Source organism: Protopterus annectens, chromosome 10.part0 (genome assembly GCF_019279795.1).
Source record: "Protopterus annectens isolate FY-2018-M chromosome 10.part0, PAN1.0, whole genome shotgun sequence".
In the NCBI taxonomy this organism is placed as follows: domain Eukaryota; kingdom Metazoa; phylum Chordata; order Ceratodontiformes; family Protopteridae; genus Protopterus; species Protopterus annectens.
Genome location: NC_056744.1, coordinates 1,072,781,563 through 1,072,798,036, shown reverse-complemented (window position 1 = coordinate 1,072,798,036; position 16,474 = coordinate 1,072,781,563). Strand labels below are relative to the sequence as shown.

The window sequence follows — 16,474 nt, the reverse complement described above, 5'->3', positions numbered from 1 at the left end:
AGTTGTAGAGAAATAATTCAAGCTACTTGTTTTCTTGAATGTCAAATGTCCATTTGTTTATTTATTTGTTGAGTACATGCTGATCTATGGACCTTTTTTGCTACATTACCTCTTGGAGTTAGTTTTTCAATCAGTCAACATGTTCAACTATAGTTAGTAAAGTTGTTGAAGCAAGCAAAATTTATATGACCTGGTATTACCACAAGAATGTAGCAGGTAACATCAAAATGCAGTAAACATTGTCACCGCAGTAACATTGTACTGCTGATAATGAACCAGACTGGGAGGTTTCATTGGACTCACTGAAACCAGATGTGGGCCCTCATAAACACAAAGCCAATGCCCTCAGATGGAGAAATGGCCTGCCATACTCTGAGAAGAATGGATAACCGCAGCTATGTGCCAACCCTGACAGACAGCACACTGTATACCTCCAAATGAAATAAGGACTTTAGCAACACTTAAAGGGAGGATTACACATAATTTTCCCCCAAACCATATTTCTATACCAGACATACTGCTGTAGTTGCCACCGCTAAAACAGGCAAAAACCAAACAAAAGTCCAGTCTATTCCCCCAACTAGAAAATGCATGCTCATGTAAAACCTGTTATTCTAGCAACTTTATAAGCAGGTAAGAGCAATATCTAAAATCTGTCCCTGATTTTCAAGCCACTGTACCACATTTTATTTATTTATTTTTATTTATTTATTTATTTATTTTGCATTGTCCCCTATTCTTGGGTAGAGATAGGCTTACTACTTACCTTCCTTCAAGGATTTCTTCTCTGAGGGCAGGACCCAGGATTTCTCCCTTGCCCCTAGTATCCAATCACACTGCTCACTTTTACATGTCTGCCTACTTACACCTCACTTCCTGTCAGAAGACTTCACAGTTATCTGTCAAGTTATTCCATACAGAAAGGATGGTCACAGTTACTTTCAGCTTCAGCAAAAGGATGTGCAAAAGAAGAGCAACTAAGACTTATGCCAAAAACTTGAATAGTGTGCCACTTCTGAAGTAAAATGGAAGGTGTACTTTTGTTAAGGGTAGAGTTTTAATTTAGGGTTAAGGTTGGGGATAGGGATAAATATTAAAGGTTAGGGTTAAAGTTTTAAGGTCAGAGTTAGGGATAACATTTTAGTGTTAGGGTTAATGATGTAGTTTTCGGGCTAGAGCTTTAGGATCAGGTTTATGTATAGAATTTAATGTTTTATTTTTTAAAGGTTAGGGCTGAAATATAAGAGCTAGTTTTATGGGGTAATATTAGAAATTGAGTTATAATAGGGCTATTGTTTTAGGGTTAGGGTTATTATGTTTAAATGATGCTGGTTACTGGCAGAAAATAAGATATGCAAATGAATTACACCTGGTAGCTTAAGTAGCAGCAGCAAAAGAGCTACCATTCTAATTAATAAACACATGCTACACCTAGAGCATTAAATCAGAGTCATCATATCACTGTTCAAAGCCTTATGGTTATATTCCAAATAGCCCAACAGTGACTCACTAATATACAAAATCAGCTTTGGCACAGGCTGCCTTCACTATAATAACCCGCTGCTGCCTCTCCTCCAACCTGTTTCAATTTAGTGCCCCTCGCTTTCTGCAAACAGGACAGAACTTTCTCATTTACCTAACTATTCTGTCCTCCCTTCTGGAATATAACCTGATCAGTCCTAAATTATTGCACTGGTTAACTGAAATTTGTGGCAATTTGTAAACTATATACCTGTTCCCTATTCTCCTTAGGTTAATATTATCCCTTTTCTTTGTTACATTACACAAAAGACATGAACACATTCTGACGGATATACATGTATGACTACCTTCTCTCCTCTTTCCAGTGTTTTAGTAACAGACACAAACATGATGCAGACACAAATACACACTTGCTTCACAATTATCGATACCATTAGGAGAGTCTCTGTGTTTTCTAAGACTACCACTGTGTAACATATGATGTAAGATAACACCCTACTATGTATAGATACCCATCAAAATCAAACACTCCAAGCAATCGTAATAGCAAACTGCTAAAAATGTCACTATAGTCATATCGATCAACTGTCCCAGATTCTGACTCAAATTTTTGCCCTGCCTGTTTTAATCTTAAAACAAATGACTTTTGTAGAAAACGTTGTGAATTACACTAAATAAATAATGACAATAATTAGAGTTATACACTTCTTTTTTTTCAGAAAATGTATATTAATCCACATTCTCTTATTCTGTCAATGCCTCCTGTTAATACTTCTGTTATTGAAAATGCATCCCTGATTGTTTCTCAGTTTAATCCCAAATTCTGGAGATATATTTCCCTGATTGGCTGAGAGTTATGTTTATAGCCAAGATGGCTTATTTACTACAATTCATTGAAATGAAGCTGAGACATTCTGTCTGTCCAAATCTTAGACAAATGCACCTGACAATATCTATTAATGAATGCCTATAATCTCCATTATAACAGAGGTGAACTAGACACAGTAAGCTAAAACGCGTTTATTTCAGCAAGAAGAATTCAACCAAGCAAAATCTGATGAACAAACCAGAGGTATCCTATCTGTGCCTCATATCCTGGTCATGACAGATATGTAATACAAACGCAAAAATCTAGGCAAAATAGAAACAGAAACGTGACAAATATACAGTAGAGAAGGGTCTATATTAGATTGCTGAACTTTCAAAATTTGACTGTCATATGGTCGACACCATATGATTGAATTTTTGAAAGTTCGAACGTTTTAACAGAGATCTCCATACAGCACGGAATGGGAAGATTTCCCTTTTCTGCACTGTAGTGTGATCTCGGAGTTGGTATAGTTAAAGAGCAGGGTGTGTGGGGGCACAGCCCCCCATGTGTGGGGTGCAGGGGGGGCTTGCCCCCCCTGCATAAAACATTCAGGTAGGTTATTTGTGTAGGTTTTTTTTTTTTTTGATATTCAAACTTTTAAAAGTTCGATCATATGGTGTCCTCCATATGTCAGTCGAACTTTTAAACGTTCGATTATCTAATATAGACCCAGTAGAGAAACATCAAACTGGCAGATGACATCTTTTGTCAACGAGTACTTCAGCTCCACATTCCTAGCAAAAAAACACAACATCCTTCAGTAATTTTAAAGGAAGTAATTTTTTCATTGCCCCTGTATGAGCAAAAGATATAATTATAACAAAGTGCATACTATGTGACAGACCCACTAATCCACATATTAAAGTGGGTAAGAAAACATCATCCATGTTTATGGATCACTTGGACACTGACTGGCTTGAGTTTGAACAGGACAGCAGGGCAGCAATACTATTAAATATACTTAACTATTATGTATTCCACTGCAACATCATTTTCAGCACATGGAAGAAAAACAGATAAATATAGCCTGCTGAATGGATAGGCTTTACTCAGTCAAACCATGTGAAAGCAGCTATCTCATGACTGATGTGCAAGTATCCTTGTACTTACTTAAGTAAGAAAAAAAATTATTCATAAAAGCACCACCACATATGCTCTCAAGTTCTCCAGTAGTAAACATAGTACTCACTTGAACGAATCTGCCCTATTACTCACAGGACATGAATAAATATTCTTTCTGCAAACATAATACATTCAATTGAATGACTCTGCCCTATTATTCACAGGACATGAATAAATATTCTTCCTACAAACATCAATGCATTCAATTATTTCAAACACATATTCAGTAATTCCCTCATCTACTGAAGTCTGCTGAAGACAGCGTGTTGAAGATAGCTATAGTAAAGACAGCAATCTAACTTTGGAATTTCAGCTGTGAAGGAACTGATGACAAAAGACACTAACTGGGCTAAAACAGTTACACAAAATTAAGCTGTCAGTACGAAAGGAACAGATGAATAACTAAAAACATAAAATCAGGGAAGTAAAATCTTCACCATTTGCAGGACATGCAACCACTGTGTTAGCAAATCCAAAAACTTTTTGGAAATATACATAACAGATGCAAGGCAGAGGTGCAACCTCTATTTCATATGCATGTGATATATTTCTTACTAAATCATAAAAATTCAGTTAAACTGTTCAGCAAACAGGTCCCAAGCATGAGCCATGTGCATGTTTGGAGCTTCAACTTCATCATTACCAAACACTATACTTCTCACTACAGGTAGAGCATTGCTTCCTTCTCCCCTTTACTCTGTTGTCAAAAAGTACTAACAATGAGAAGGGATGACAAGTGCTTGAGTGAACTTGGAGGTATACCGGGTAGCATGATTTCCCTGGTGAAGACTGTGGAAAACCACCGCTTTTCCAGCTTTGGGAAGGCAATAATTCTTGGGAATGCCACTTGTGGAAGTGTTGTCCTTCACAGACCCATTCTACACCCCTCCCCTACTCCTTCCTGGGGGATTGCAGTTAGGGCAGAGGAAAGATACTGAAAAACCCCCAAACCATCCCAATGACTGAATGAAAACCAGTCCCCAGTCCCAGTCAACCCTTGCCTCACTGCTTGGGCTGATGGCCAATAGACAGCTGGGACAAAGTGTAAAAACAAAATTCTGCTGTGTTTTCTCCAAAGATGATGAAAGTTCCTGGATAATGTTATATATAAAGCTGTATACCAACAGCTAACATCTGTACTTAGCAAAGATCAACTCACAGTTGCAAAACATGACTTTTCCTCTGGACATTGAGTGGACAGAGCCATAATAATCTCAAATTACATCCTAAGAAAATAGACGCTAGGGAACAAAACTGCTGTGGTAATTCACAAATTGAAGAGCATAAACATGAACAATACAAGATTTTCATGACAATCTGAATTTTTACATGATGAGACAAGCAGACGTAGATAACTGGAAGGCAGTTTCTAATTCTCTCCCAGTCTATCTTGAACGCCTTAAGGCTAGAAGGAAATTTTGAGGTGAATTCTTTAGCAAGGCTTGTAATGATCTGTAGATTAATGGCCTAGTACTTAACCTATGAGCCTAAATCAAACTAGAGGATTCCTTTGCAGTCAGATGTTGCAGATAGGGTATGTACGAGTTATTTATGTAGCAACATGATGGACAGCTGTGGCAAACCCAGCATAATCTTTTCTTATGTTAGAGTGCATCTGTGGACACAGATGCCATGATACAATCCTTACTACAATGCCTAAGTCAGCTAATAAAAATAGCTGCAATAAACAGCTCTATTTGAAGGAAAACCCATCAACAGAAAATTATGTAGCCTGAGCATATCTAGCAGGCTGTCAGCAGAACTATAGAAAGAAGTGACCTCGTGTATAGTGTCAAATACATCTAACAATGCTCTCTTCATCAAAACTGGTCAGCACAATGTTGTTACCACTAGTGATGTAGGTCAGTGTCAAATATAATTCATTAAATCAAGAAGCTCTTGACAAAGAAACAATAATTACATGACTAAACTAACCAATAACATCTCTCATATTACAAAATACTAGACCAAATCTTCAGGTCATCTCTGTATGCCAGAATATTAGAGGTTTAACCAACAGCTGCCCAAGAGAAACACTACACTCTGCAGCTCACTGGCATAAGAATCTCTTCTATGAACTAGAGACTCGGAATCATTGACTTTGGGGGAGGGGAATTGCAGTTGTTATCTCCAAGATATAATGATGTGAATACAGTGTAACAGTAGTAATACGGTAACACTAACAGTAAAAAGAACAAGTAACATTTACAGTAATAACTAACAGAAAGGGACAGAGCCAGGGGACAGAGACACCTGCATAAAGGAGAATGTGGTGTGTTTTCAACATACTGCTTGAGTTTTAGGCTTGCAAAAGAAGAGTTTATACTTTGGGTTTCAAATAGTCACACAAATGCACACGACTGAAAACTCAATGGTGATTATTTAACTAGATTATAAACTGAATACAAATACCCAAAGAAAGTAAAAACCTATGGTCAGGCACTGTCTGATGTGGCCAAAACTAAAAAGGAGCAATTGGTTAAACTTAATTGCTACTGTTTGAAAACAATGGAACTTATGACCCTCTGAAAAGGGGTTATGGATCAATACCGATCATTTAAAAGTATGTCTAATAAACACTTATTAAATTGTTAGCAACTTTCGTTGTATAGGCATCACTTAAGCGTCACAACATTTCTTTTTCTGGTATCCAATTGTCTAGCTTTGCACTGTTCTTTTCTACATTAGCGAAAATAAACTTTACAAACAAGCAGTCACAAGGAGCTAACAAATGAATTGACTATGGAGTGGCCATCATACTAGTTATGTCACATAAGAGGACTTTTACCTGACTCACTGTAGTAGAACTTATTTGTTATTTCTGTAGAAGATCTGGTCTTATTACTAATTTTACCTACTCAGCACAAATTGATGTCATTCACATTGTTAAATTCAAATGAACAGAGAAATATGTAATCAGCAGGAGTCCTACCAGAAATATTTAAACAACCGTTATAGCTAAAGGTATTCTACAGATAGTGTTTTACTAGTAACTGTCATTGTGCCATGGCTGAGGAGTAAATCCTGCTATTCATTTATAGGTCTCTGTATACCACAAGTGCACAGTGTGTTGTACTGAGCATGCAAAGGATGTATTGTTTTTGTTTGCTCCCAATGGACCTTGCCAGATGATTCCTCTAAAGACATCCAATTGGTCCATTCATTTTGGGGTCATAACAGCCAAGCAATCCTACACTAAGTAAGAAACCTACAGTCTATTCATTTCCAGACAGGAATCTCTATCAGCTGTTTGCACCTCCCACAGCAAGAGTCAGGCGGTGGGGAGTGGGCCAGCTTGCAGGTCTGGAGAGAGGTGTACCCTTCTCCCTGGCAGCTCTGCTGAGCCTGCTATTGCAAGTCCTTCAATGAGAAGTGTGCATCCACATACCAGATCTCCTTCTGCTACTCATGCTAAGCAGGTTGAATGTCTAAGCTTAACTGGATCAGTTTTCGCTCTGTCCCCGTTCTGTTACTTAGGGATTACCCTTTGTGGTGAGTCAAGTTACTTTCCTCTACCTGGGGATGGGTAAGCCAGCAGTAGGTGCTCACGGCCATCCTCTCTGACTAGCTCCTCAGGTGTCCAAGCCACCAGCAATGTAGTTGGGCCTTTATCCTTTTATGCCGTGGAACTCAGCAATATTGTCAGGGCTTTATCCTTCTATGGCATGGAGCTCTGTATCATTTTTTTTCTTAATACAAATTATACTCATGGAAATTTACTCTCCAGTTTTCTTCTGGGTGGAACTGACTGTTGATGGAAATATACCATTTCATCTAATATCGTATCTTACATGCACAGCCTGGTAAAATCTGATCCATACCAAATCAGCAACAAACATCACTTGCAGCATTTCACTACAAAGCATACAGGAGTACCCCTACACTGATGAAGTTTACTACCACAGTTCACATATCCTGTCAGCAACAGATCTGCACAAACCTACAAGATACCTTACATGACAGACTACTTAATATCAATTGCCTGACTACTTAGAGTTTCTCAGGGAAAGCTATGCTGCATCACTGTTCTATTACAGAGTGAACAATATCCTTGCACTGGTAAGTTAAATAATACGTTGAGGAAAACTTCTACACCAAACATTTGAACAAGAATACAGGCACCTGAACCAAACTATAAAACTTATTGGGCATTTTCATTCTTAAATAAACAAACAAACATGGACTTCCATCAGAATAAATTACATAATACACAAATATGTGTTTATATAGACAAAACAGTCACATGTTAAGTCAGATGAATCTTGAATAATTTTCTTAAAGGCATAATTTTCAAAAAACTCTTTATACTCATTTCAACATTAAGATCAGGAAATATTCAGTTCATACTGCCAAAACAAATTTTTTCAAGTATATTTTCAAAATCCTGACCCTTCTGATTAATATAAACAACATCCAAAGCAGAAAACACAAACTTCTTATACAAAGTACACTTTTTTACATGTCTATAAAGGACATTGTTAATATTTTTATATTTAATACCATATAAATGTTCATAAATACACTTATATGATGGTATGTCTTACCTACATAATTACATACTGCACACACAGAAACATAAATAATAAAATTTGTTGTTGCAATTAAAATGTCACTTTACTGGAATAGCAATATGATAATATTCTAATTTATTAATGTACCTTCTGAAATGCATCTACAGCATTTTGATGCACGATGTGACTCAAACTCTGGGCCTCATCTGAGACCATAAATAAGTCTGTCACCCATAAAGGAACTCCATAGACCCTGTCACCAACACACTTGTCCAAATTAGCCTTTCAATGCATACCAAAAACTGTGTAGACTTGATGAAATGTGTATTTTATGGTATTATTTTATATAAGTATTTTGTAATTGCTGTGTGTTTTAATTTTCTATGATCATGTGTCTTAGATCACATGATTTTTGTCACATGACCTTTTATTCATCTTATTGGCCAGTGCTTTACATAAAGGAGAAGTCTGCACGGTTTTTGCCTTTTAGTATGCACTGAAAAAGAGTCTTGAGCTCGAAAGGTCTGCCTTGTTATTTTGTGCCTGTCTACTTTTATTAAACTTTTGGATGTTGGACTTCTGGTTTTGTTATTATTTGGACTTGTTTTTTACCTTGAAGTCCTTTAACCTCTAGAGGAGTTTGTTAGTATTATTGGTTTTGTGTCTCTTTTTGTGGTATGTCCTTTTTACCAGCCTTCATTTTTACAGCCAAGTTTACAGCCCTTCTTTTTGAAGAAGTGTTATGGATTCCATGAATCGACTGCAAAGCTTCCTGATGGTTAGTTATGGCAAGGTGATGCTGACAGTTTAAATCAGTTTGTTGATTTTTTGCATGTCAATACTGATATTTTGTATTTGATGTTCACTGTTCATATGATACAGTCATGTTTCTTGATATTGTTGTCACTGTTAATAACACTGGCTTTAATACTATGACTCATAGGAAAAATGTACAGGCTGTTAGATATATTCATTCAGGAAGTATGCATCCAAGTCATGTATATAAAGGAGTCAAGAGTCAATTTTTAAGGGCTAGTAAGTTATGTACTAATGAAGAAACTTTTTTATCTGAGATTAATAATATGTCTGATTTTATAAGCAGACGATATGACTCTAAACTTATTGTGCATACTAAAGAACTAGTTAAAAGTAAAAGGCATGGTTCAGCTAGACCATATATCTATACTCAGACCTGTGAAGCTCATGTAAAAAATAGTACTAACAATTACAGTGTAGGATATATAATGAAATATAATAGACACACTGCTTTGATTAAGCAAGTTATTGAAAAAAATGGAGTATTTTAAGTACTAGTCCTGAGATTTCTAGTATTGTGGGTGCCAGACCAAAATTTGTATATAAGAAGGAAATAATTTAAAACACTATCTGTGTTATAAGGATTTATGTAAAAACAAGAATAATATGAGTATGATGAAATCTGGCACCATTCCTTGATATAATTGCATTTATTGTAAATATATCAATACAGAACTCCACATAAGCCACAAGGTATTTATGTTTAAAGTGTCAGGTACGTCATACTTCAAAGCTTATTTTGCTAATTGTATTCAATATGAATGTTTTTACATAGGAAAAACTAATATGAAGTTGAAAGAAAGGATGCATGCACACCTCTCTGATATTCAGAGAATAACTGAGACTAATGCTTTCACGAAGTATATTATTACTTGTGGTCAAGAACATAAATTTAAGTTTAGGATACTGTAAAATGTATTCCCAGATGCACGTGGTGGAGACTTAGTAACTAAAACTGAGTATATGGAGCATAAACTGATTAATTTTTTTAGAGCTGATAAGTTACCAGGGCTTAACTCTAGTAATAGTATAAACCAACATTAAAAATAAAATGTGATGTTTTATGATATTATTTTATATACGTATTTTGTAATTGCTGTGTGTTTTAATTTTCTGTGATCAAGTGTCTTAGATCACATGATTTTTGTCATATGACATTTTATTCATCTTATTGGCTGGTGCTTTATACAAAGGAGAAGTCTACACAGTTTTTGGTATGCATTGAAAAAGAGTCTTGAACTCGAAAGCTCTGCCTTGTTATTTTGTGCTTATCTACTTTTATTAAACTTTTGGATGTTGGACTTCTGGTTTTGTTATTATTTGGACTTGTTTTTTTACCTTGAAGTCCTTTAACCACTAGAGGAGGTTGTTACTACAATTTATACAAAATGCTGGTGTTACAAATGTATTAAAACTGTATGTCATATAAGATGCTTGTATCACAAATGTATTAGAACTGTATGTTATGTGTATATCAAACTGATTTGTACAGACGTGTGTGTTGAAAAGATATTTGTAAAATTCTTGAGTTTGGACTGTATCCACAGTGTGCCTACTGCAGAGAACAGAAATGTACATGCACTATTGTAACTATTTGAATGTATATGTTTTAACAGAGGAAATTGGAGGTGAACCTCAGTCCAGCAAACTTTAGAAATAATATATGAAATTAAATCACTTTATTGGCTAGGCCATAAAGATGCTATCTCACAGGTTTCAAGGCAGTCAGCTCCTGCCAAAGATCTGAGCAAAAGCCCTTGTGTATGTATTTTATAGGTAGTTGCTAAATACTGCCAGCTGCCAGCAAAGGGAGTTTGCATGAGAACTAGAAGTCAGATGACCAGAAATTATGCCATTCTGCAAGCTATCCCAAAAGTAATATTTTAGATATTATTTTGCGAAGCCTCTTACGGAGACAGAGCACTCTGTACTCTGTCTTGGACCTGACAACAAAGAACCATTCACCACATCTTCTGCCTTGTTCTATTAGTACGTTATTAGGGTATAGTAATTATCTTAGATACAGTCAGGAATGTAGTAAAGCTTAGATTAGATATTATTTTTTCTTTATTTATCTGAGCCTGTCCTGCAATGTTATTTTAAATATCTCCTGTGTTTTGAACTCTGATGTCACTGTGAATATATACTTAATATTTTCTTGTACTTTTATTATTTATTATTAAATATACTTAAACCATTCATTGTGGCTGATCTTTGTAGTGATATTTATAAGTTTTGAGAGTACTTGCATATTCATTTGGTGACACTGTGTGGGCCAATCCTAACAGCCTTGCTCTTGGTCAAACTACCATTTTTATTAGTACTTATATTACGCAGTAAAATTGACACTCTTTGGTAAGTGCCTTAAGGTAGCTGGCAGGAGTGACTGGCGGCAGTGGTAACTACCTTATAGTCTAAGCAGAAGGGGGCAGAGCTAGTAAACCTGTGCAAGCCTTTCTCAAGTGTGTGTGTGTGTGTGTGTGTGTGTGTGTGTGTGTGTGTGTGTGTGTGTGTGTGTGTGTGTGTGTGTCTAAATCAAACCTCAAATACAATGTGTGTCAGCTACTTGGGCAGAGACACAAAGCAGTGTTTGGACAGAGAGGGTGCTGGAGATCTTGGCTTGATTATTCAGCTGAGATCTCAGCTCTACAGCTGTGCCAGTGGGGATTCTTACTGGGGATCTGGAGTAAGAGGGAGAAACCAGCCCTGGACTGACTGTGGTATCTGTGTGCTCTTAAGGGAAATTGCACTTGATGCAGAGAGCTGCATCTGGAAATACTGTGTGTGTACCTGTTATCATCCCAGTGGACGTCCCCCACATGTGCCAGTGATGAGGAGTAAGGCTCGTTGATTACTGGCCCAGAGGTGGGATATCCACATCACAATTGGTTGGCAGTGGTGAGTCATCACACCTACAAATACATTAGATACTAGGAGCAAAGGTTCTTCAACAGTCTCCTAACCTCAGCACCCATATCATCTCTATCCCCTCTGATATAAATCAACTCTTTATCTACGTCACACAGAGACAGCAATATAGAGCACAAGTATAGCTATAATGGAACATTTACTATAACAGAACATTCACTCTTAATGCTATTCAGTAGATTCTGCATTCAGTTCTGCAGTCAGTATGGACAGAATTAGATGTGAACACTGAAATCCAGTACCAGCTTTGTGGTACAGTACAATCTTCATATCCTAGCAGTGGAGTTATTTTGTTAGAAAGTAGAGTGACGAATATACAAAAACAATGTCCATGCTGACATCGCAAAACTCTTAATTTATGTTAGAGAGGGAGTGTAGAAGCAATGTGTATGCTGAGGTTGAAAAACCCAATATGTTTTTTTATTTTTTTTTTGCTCAGTGTTGTTTCTCCCACATTCAGGGCTTTTCATGTGTTTGTTTATTTAGCAATCATTTAACAGAATAAACAGAATGCGTGACAAATAATATTACAGATGTGAAATTTTTTCTTGGAGAATAAGCCATGATATTAAATATACATTCCAGTAATAAGAGCACAACATTTGAAAACTTGTCAAAGTACATGAACACTAAAAGTAGATCAGAAAAGCAGCACTCTATAAACCTGTTTTTGTCATCTACATATGTATACTTATATGTGTACTTATTTACTTTATAATCTTGTTAAAATTACTAAAGTATTAGTGTCTGTTTTCAACATGAACATGAACGCTTTCTTTCATTCCATCCATCCATCTATCCACAACCCCTTTTCCTATTTTTTTTTCACATGAGGTCAGGGTATCACTTCAATACTGACAATCATCTAGATCCAAGGTTCACACCACTAGGTGTCTAGCCCTGCCATGGCTTTTCTTCCATATCACACACACACACACACACACACACACACACACACACACACACACACACACACACACACACACCTATGGCCAGTTTAGAGTGTCAAATCCACCTGCTGCATGTCTTTAGAACGAGAGGAAAAATGAGACCACCCAGTGAAAACCCACACAAACACAGGAAGGACATACAGACTCTGCAAAGAAGGCACCCCAAATGAGAATCAAACCACAGAACCTGTTGCTGTGAGGCAACAATGCTATCTGCTGCACCACTGCTTGCTACATCATAATCAGATTTTTCTTCTGTTGACCACTAATGTGCTTGTTGACTTTTTTAACCAGGCTTTCATAACCTTGAGTCATAATGTATGCAAGTGGAAATGAGAGAATTAAATCTAGGTCTGCACGATGAATGCAGTTTATCACGAGCATATAGGAATTACCCTGTCTGGCACAACTGTACATCTGCAGGGATGTAGTATGCAGTTCAGAACCAGCCAACTATTTCCTGCATCTCAGTTCATGCAGTGTATCGCTGTGTATGACTTCAGCCATAACAGTACAATTAAGCCATATACCCCACCCCCACCCCAACCAAAGGTGAAATAAAAACAGGTGTTGTCTCACACACATGCATAACAATGCTTGGTGCTTTCCTTACAAGAAAGTGAAACGGAAGTTAAACTGACACAAAGTGAAACAAGGAAAAAATCTCCCAAGAAAGCCAACATGCAGTGTTTCACCGGTACACTTCTCTCAGACAAGTTACTGTTTTCTGCATATTTTTACCTGTTCGCGCACACACACACACACACACACACACACACACGCACATGGCCAGTTTAGAGTGTCAAATCCACCTACTGCATGTCTTTGGAATGAGAGCACCCAGTGAAAACCCACATAAACACAGGGAGGACATACAGACTCTGAAAGAAGGCACCCCAAATGAGAATCAAACCAAAGAACCTGTTGCTGGGAGGCAACAGTGCTATCCACTGCACCACTGCTTGCTACATCATAATCAGATTTTTGGGTTCAAGCACCTAGCCAGTGTGACATTTCCCTGTGGTACATTTGGTTGGGGACACAAGGCTGAAATGACATTCAGCTGCAGAGAAATATGGCTGTTGTGAATTCCCTGTGGGTAAAGAGAAGAGTGTGGTGCCATGTCCACGACTTCAATTACCAAATGCACAGGGGAAAATAATGTTCACAGGCCCCAAGACCACATGAGACAGCAGGCAGTATGGCAGGCATCAGCAGCAGGCTGGCCAATGGGCAAGTCAGTGGCAGTAATAATGCAGTGCACAATGGGCAGTGCTTTTATAAGTGGTGTGTGTGTGAACTACTACCGCTTTCAAAGTATCTAGAGAACAATACCTAAAATGCATACAGGAGCCTAAATGAGACTAAAGGGAATGCAGGATTTCCTCCATGCTGTAGCACACTTCTACATGCTGCAGTTACATAACCATGTACTGTGCACTGAGCCCAACACTCATTAGTTCTTCTGCCCCCATGCACTTGGTTATTAAAACTGTGGGCAAGGCAGTGTGTGCTTGCCTTTACCCATATGGAATTCAGACAAAACCATATTTCTCTGCAGCTAAACTTGACTTCAGCCATGTGTCCCCAGCCAAATGTAACACAGGGAAATACACAGGGAAATGTCTCACTGCCTAGGCGCCTGAACCCCAGATTTTTCTTCTGTTGACTTTTTTAACCAGGTTAAAACCAGCAAAGCACTAGTGCCTCTATTCAGCATGGACAGGAATACTTTGTTCATTTTATAACCTTGAGTCATAATGTATGCAAGTGGAAATGAGAGAATTAAATCTAGGTCTGCACGATGAATGCAGTTTATCACGAAATATAGGAATTACCCTGTCTGCCACAACTGTACATCTGCAGGGATGTAGTAGGCAGTTCAGAACCAGCCAACTATTTCCTGCATTTCAGTTCATGCAGTGTATCGTTGTGTATGACTTCAGCCATAACAGTACAATTAAACCATATACCCCACCCCCACCCCAACCAAAGGTGAAATAAAAACAGGTGTTGTCTCACACACATGCATAACAATGCTTGTTGCCTTCCTTACAAGAATGTGAAACTGAAGTTAAACTGACACAAAGTGAAACAAGGAAAAAATCTCCCAACAAGAAAGCCAACATGCAGTGTTTCACTGGTACACTTCTCTCAGACAAGTTACTGTTTTCTGCATATTTACCTGTTCGCTCACATGTATACACACACACACACACACACACACACACACACACACACAATAAACACACACACATACAAAAACACACTATTATTTCCATGTTTCTTTCACTCAAATTCAATTATTTGCCTTTTTGGTAACTAAGTAACCAAACTACGTACAACTACTTTTCATAGCTCTCAACCTCTTAGCACAAGAAATCTGGATAAAGGCCCAAAATTGGGACAAAATTGCTTTTATGAACGTAGAAAGTTACTAGAATAAAAGGTTTTGTGTTAGCACACATTTACTGAAGGTTATAAAGTCTGAAACTCAAATGACTGTCATTATTTAGTGACTTCACTCCTCAATCATTTGCTAGAAAACCACAAACTTTTATGAGGAACAGACCAAAAATCTGGATATTATGCAAAAATCTGAAAAGTTGAGAGGCATGCTGCTTCTTGATAAGTTAATTTGCCCAGTCAAAAAATAAGAGAATGGAGAAAGAAGGAGTCAAACAAAACACTACTACTTAATATCCTAATCCACTGCAATAGACAGACAGACAAACAAATAAGAGTTATTCCTGAATCCAAATCATCTGCATAGTAATCACCACTGATACAGACTGCACAGTAGTGACTTACATTCTTAACATAGCAAGTAAGTTGTTACTTAAACAGAATTACAGATCTTCTAACGTATGTCAGATAACCTAAGGATTTGTCTGCTACACTTTTAAATGGAACATTCAAATAGATAGATAGATAGATAGATAGATAGATAGATAGATAGATAGATTCAGGTTCTACAGTCTAGTAATCTACAGTAAAACTGAAAAAAGTAGATGCAGATGTACAAGTGGTCCATGGTGATATAACGTCATTTAACAAAAGCATTTAGACTGATTTTTCATTTGAAAAATACAAGATTTTTCATTTGCTTTGACATCATTTTCAGTTATCCAGATTCAAATGCCTGTGTTTCAACCTGACAGCAAGTAGTCTTCTGTTAAAAAAGGTATACTACTTCAAACCAGCATCTAGTTTGTTAAAAGATAAGTTTAAGCTCTATTTCTAACGGGTTACAGAAAGAAAAGTTTTACAGAACAGTTTATCACTCACCTCTTCAAAGCAGACAGTATGCCCGACCTGCTGTGGTAATCCTTTCTCTTCACTTCATACAAATTTGTTTTGCTAGCTTCAAGGATTTGCTTGGAATTTCTATAAAAATTCCCCTTTCACAGCACCCTGCTGCACACACTCATTCAACAACTCGTGGGAGTTTACATTTAAGAATTTTGCTCTTCTGCCTTTTTTTTCCTGTCAGTGATGTCACATCCTGATTTCATCTGAAAGCTCTGCTTGCTTTGCTCTGCTGCAGAAAGTAACTCTTGCAAGCGTCAGAGAGGTCAGGAGGAGGTAGACTTGCAATTTAAGAAGCACACAAGCACATGCAACTCCCCCCATCCATGTGAGGCCCACATGGCCAGGATCCAAAAAGAAAAAGCTGCAGTTTCATTTGATATTTTTTTCAGTTGCAGTTTCTTCTTGACTGATACTTTAGTTTTCTGAACACAACCTGTTATCAAGCAGCATACTTCACAAATAGAGCGCCTTGAAAATGTCAT

The 16,474-nt window shown here is 37.3% G+C and overlaps 1 protein-coding gene across 1 annotated transcript in view; it reads right to left on the bottom strand.

Moving 5' to 3' along the window:
• Positions 1–16,230, bottom strand: part of MOB3C (MOB kinase activator 3C) — an 810,703-nt gene extending 794,473 nt beyond the window's left edge. The window contains exon 1 of the mRNA XM_044085817.1: positions 15,969–16,230. The gene's annotated coding sequence lies outside the window, so the exon portion shown is untranslated. The remainder of the gene's footprint in view (positions 1–15,968) is intronic.
• Between the last annotated feature and the right edge of the window lie 244 nt (positions 16,231–16,474).